The following is a 4,941-nucleotide window of genomic DNA, read 5'->3' on the forward strand; positions in this document are numbered from 1 at the left end:
CATTTTTTAAAAAAAAAAAAGCATGTTAGATTGGACTCAGCTCTTGCATATGTTCTGGAGTGGATGGAGCCCAGTCTCTCAGCAATCTGAAAATGGGGAACTCTATTGCATTAGATTGTTAAGCCTTTGATTACTCTTGCATCACAATAAAAGCCCCCTCCCGCCACTTCCCTGTCACTTGCAGATGGTGTCAGGATTAGGCAGTGGCACATCAGCATTGTTCTCCGGAGTGCAAATGCAACAGAAAAGGGGCATCGCTTGGTTTCAAACCTCCATTTAAAAAAACAAACCCGGAACAACAACAGCAAGAAAAGGCCGAGCCTAGCTCCTGGTCAAAATGAGAGGATTTTGGTTTTAGGGAGTGGATGGTTAATGCTCCCTGGAGTTTGGCAGAGCTGTATCCCCATCTATTACGTTTTAAATGCAACTGCTTTGCCTCCCATTTTTCTGTTACCTGCTTTTTGCTCTCCACTTTAGCAGTGGGGACTCTTGAACAGCAGTGATTTGCAGGCTGTGTTATGGCAGGACAGGTCTGACACTGATGGAGTTGCTTATCTCCCTTCTGTGTCCCGCTAGATGACAGCCTCTCCCTCAGGTATCAATCAGTGCATCAGTTCTTTATTCCTAGGTGAGGGAAGAGCTGTCAGGGTTGCATTCTGACTGTCATCTTCATCTAAACTGCCAGCTGCCCCTTCCTTGCTTAAAGAGGGTCTTTTATGCCCAGAGGGCCAACACTTTGAACATGGCGAGAGTCGAAACTCCTGCAAAATTTCATTTGCTTTGGTGGTTGCTGGGCCTGATTGGCTTCAATTTGTGAGGCCATCGGCAAGTAAACAGAAATTTTCCTCAGCCGCTCAGCCCTGCTTCCCCGTGTCATGGTAATGGCTGCAATCTTAGCCCTAACTCGGTCATTGACAGGCTGATGCAGCCGAAACAATTGTGATGTCATTACTGCTGTGAGATGCTGAAGATAGGCTAGACATGCAAATGTCTTGGAACAAACAGAGCCAAGCAAGATGATTTAAAATGCCAGTAGGCAGCGGCCAGGACCTTCTCCTACTGTAAAGGGAGGGGAAGAAGGAATCCGCTCTGTGCATGAGCCTGGCTTTCAGCTCAGTCCCAACTGCAATGACATTTTTCCTTTCACTGTTCTGAAAAATGAACAACCTGACACTAACGCTGGATGGGCTTTAGACAATCTGCATATTGTAGGAGGCTTCCATAGCACTGAAGAGGCAGTGCAAGGCTCTGGGCATTACCTGTCAAGAGCGACAATTGCCTTACAACCAAGGACCATTGCATGATGGAATGGTCAGGGCCAGCACGGGCACTTTGCTAGGTGGTTTGATCGCACATCACTGGACTGTGTGTAAGAGCTAGTCTTGGCTGCAGTGCTTAGTGTTAGGGACCAGTGTAGTGCCCGTACTAGCATTAGAATATGATGTAGTATTATCCACACAGGTTAGACCAAGCCATGTCCTGGCACACTTGGGCCCCTCCTGTATTATGTGGGTGTGATTAAAGCCCAAGACTGGGACACAGTCACTTTGGGATTCAATTTCTAGAGCTGCCACAGACTCTGGGGAAGCCAGGCTCTCCGTTTCCACTCTAAAGTGGGAAAGGAATAATTCCCTTGTCACTCCTGTCTATTTGGACTGTAAGCGCCTTGTGGCAGGGGAATGCGTTTTGCCCAGCACCTGGTGAAAAAGGATCCCTCGATGTTGGTTGGACTTTGGTAACACTATAAGGCACGTAGTTCTAGTAACCAGGGTGGGGAGACATTACATGTTCCTTTTAAAAACTAGGGCCAAATCCTAGTCTCAGCTATGCCACTGGAAATCCGGAGTAACTCCAGTTAAGTCCCTGGAATTTCTTTGTAAACAGCCCTCACCTCGCCCAGCTGTAACAAAGCTCCTTGGCAGTGTCATGGCAGCTTGGGCTCCTGTGTACATACACACTGCCAAACCATATTACAGTGTCGTTGGGCATTATCATGTCATACCAGCCCCAACACTGAACATTTTACAATGTGAGTCGTTCTTCTGTTCAGCCACACCTTAGGCCGAAGTTTGGAACAGGAACACTAGGGGATGCTTTGCAAAGGCGAGAGCCAGCGTGGCGGTCAGCAGAATCAGCAACAAGTACCAGGAGTCTTGGAGAATGTACCAGGAAAAGTTCATCTGTCTTGTGTGCTGACAAAACAAAGGTTGTCTTTGCATTTGACTTTGACACCAGGTTTAGCTATCAGCCTAGATGTACACACGAATGACATTTAGGGAAGCAGAGAAGGGGAGAAATCCCTTTTAAGGAGTGACTCTTGCGCTATGCAGCCGCAGAGTGTTGACCGACTCCTTGGTGACCTTCCACATAAGGCAAATGAGCCTTTAATATGGGACGCAATCGTCGGTGGGGAATATTAACGAGTGGAATCTAATATTTGTACTATTAACATAATGGGAGACTTGACATTAAGAACGATGGCATAAACTTGCCAGCTCTAGGCAGGTGCTCTGATAGGGTGTAAGCATGGGAGTAATGTGTTACCTGTTTATACCAGCTCTGAATGTAACACAAGATGTTCTGCCAGGTGTCACCAGATGGTGCTGTTGTAGTCTTCGCATGCCAGCAAATGCTTAGTCTTTAAAGAAGTGTTGTCTTGTTGTGGTGTGAAACAGAAATCCTTGAGCAATGCTGTGGCAGATAGTTTAATCTCGTTCTTCTTCTCTATATATTTGGCAGCACGTTGGGCACACAGCAGTTTCCTTGGAAGCAGGTATTGCCGTGTGGGCTGGTATTCCTGGAAGAGGGCACTGCCTGTGTCTGTGACTGCCTCTGCTTCTGAACTGGGGTGCATGTAAGTTACTTTGAATGTATGCAGCTTTTATGTCACTAATTGCTCCTCTGCTGGGAAGCCAACCTGCAAGGGCCCTGATCCCTGCTACCACGTGGCAAAGGTACATTAGCGTCAGAAGAAGGGGCAACAATGAATTTTTTTTAACCATAGCCTGGTTGATTAGGTAGCTAAAAATCCTTCACTGTGCTATATTGAAACCCCCATCCCATCTGTCCCGGGTGCAAATGTAGGCCAGACAGCCATCTGACCAGTTAATGGAGCAGACTGCTGCGTAACATTGTGTAAGCAGGAGGTGCAGAAGCCTGGCCAGTCTCGGTCAGTTTGGGGAAGGGGGTGCAGTGTGGGGGGCTTGGCTGGGCCCCTCCAAGCACGTAGGTCCTCAGGGAGCCCGGCTGGAACAGGCCCTGGGCTGGCTGACCGCACCACTCTCGAGGAACCGGAGCAATTTGCCCACCCTGGGACCAGCTCTGGCTGTACTGCTGGCTCAGTCCGGCAGAGGCAGTCGCCTCTCAGCAGGGCTGGTGAGTGCGGCTGGGAGGTGGGGAGTGGGTCTGGGGGAGTCTGGTGGTGTGTGCGCTGGGCTGTGAAGGGGTGGAGAAGATCTGTGTGTGCTGGGGCACTAGGGAGAGGGGGTTCTGTGTGGGGTAGTGGGGCTGTGGACAGGGGCTGCTGTGCCGGGCGCTGTGCATTTGTGGCAGGGGTGTGCTGGACACAGTGGGTCCGGGGGGGGCCCGCTCTGGCCATAGGAAATTGGGTGTGTGTTCCAGTGTGGAGCAGGGCAGCAAGAGGGGGGGAGCTGTGTGACCCGGCATGGCCCCATCCCCGAGGGGAAGTGGGGTGCTGACAGCACAGGGCTAGGCAGTCACTGTATGTCTGGCAACTGCCAGTTTGTAAATAGTGCCCTTGCACTGAGCTGGGCGGAGCCGGGCCACCCCGCCATGCCATGCCCCTGACTGACACCTCCCACCCCCATGCCGTGCTCCATTGCCCCCATGGGGGCCCACAAATGTTTGGCGCCGGGTCCACAGAGTTAATCTGGCCCTGATCCTACTCCAAACCACAAGAAAACTGGCTCAGGGAATAATTGCTCTGAGCAGAGGTGAGCAATTGAGGAAGACTTGATCTTACCCCCTTCAAGTGTATCCTTCCTTCTGTGCTGATAATAGAGTTTGTCTACACTCTTTCGGGTGGGAGGAGGCGGGGGGCATAAGCTGTGAAATGGTCATATCATTTTTGTTTTGATCCATCTTTCAGTCACACCAAGGACCCACAGCGTATGTAGTTGGGGGAGACGGAGGAGGGATAACAAAAGAAAATGGAGAGAGAGAGAGAGAGAGTGTCTGGGTGAGAGAGGAGAGGAGAGAGAGAGAGAGAGAGATTAGTATAGGCCTCCCTGGGAAGGGGCTGGTTGTAACAACCTCTGTCAAACACACAGGCAGTAACAGCATTGCTGAGCATTCCACCCCCCAAGAACTAGCCATTTGTTCTGGCACCAGCTGAGATAACTGCATGAAATATGTGGACATGCAAAGGCAAAGCGTCACTTTCATCACTTCATCACCATCCCCGCCACCAGTGCCCAGACTGGCCCCAGAATCCAGCTGGACCATGTTTTGGCCTCATCATGTCTGCACTGGGGCCAGCTTCAGCGCTTTGCCATTCCTGAAGCTGGCTCAGCCTTCCACCCTGCATGTGTCAACATCTTCAGCAGGATGCAGATAAGAAGGAAAAGTTCTCTGTAAACAATGGAGTGTGGCATGCCAGGAGGCATTTTTTTAATTCAGTGGAAATGTCAAAGATCCTGCCCCAAGGACACTGAGCTACAAAAAAATGCAAGAATTGTAACTTGTTTTCTTTTTCTGAATCTTATTGTTGTCCTGAAGATTAGTAATTAGGCCAACGGTCAAACAGCTTCCAGGCACATGGAATTGTGTAAAAGGTGACTGCAGCTCACACTGGCCTGGGGTTTTGTCTGTAACAGGATCACCAATGAAATCAGGCTTCGCAGGTCTATCCATGGAATGGGCAGTTAGGGTAACTGCATTGGACGCTGTCCTACGATGTCTCACCACCATCCCTCCTCCCTG

General features: G+C 50.1%; 1 long non-coding RNA gene across 2 annotated transcripts; it reads left to right on the forward strand.

Annotated features, from left to right (window-relative positions):
- The first annotated feature begins 980 nt into the window (after positions 1-980).
- LOC120375090 lies at positions 981-4,669 on the forward strand. Of its 2 annotated transcripts, XR_005586429.1 has the most exons (4): positions 981-1,369; positions 2,051-2,206; positions 2,740-2,854; positions 4,290-4,669. It is a non-coding gene; the product is annotated as an uncharacterized LOC120375090 (long non-coding RNA). The 2 variants fall into 2 exon arrangements; XR_005586428.1 differs by having other exon boundaries at positions 981-2,206.
- Positions 4,670-4,941: the final 272 nt, after the last annotated feature.

Source organism: Mauremys reevesii, linkage group 11 (assembly GCF_016161935.1).
Source record: "Mauremys reevesii isolate NIE-2019 linkage group 11, ASM1616193v1, whole genome shotgun sequence".
Lineage (NCBI taxonomy): Eukaryota > Metazoa > Chordata > Testudines > Geoemydidae > Mauremys > Mauremys reevesii.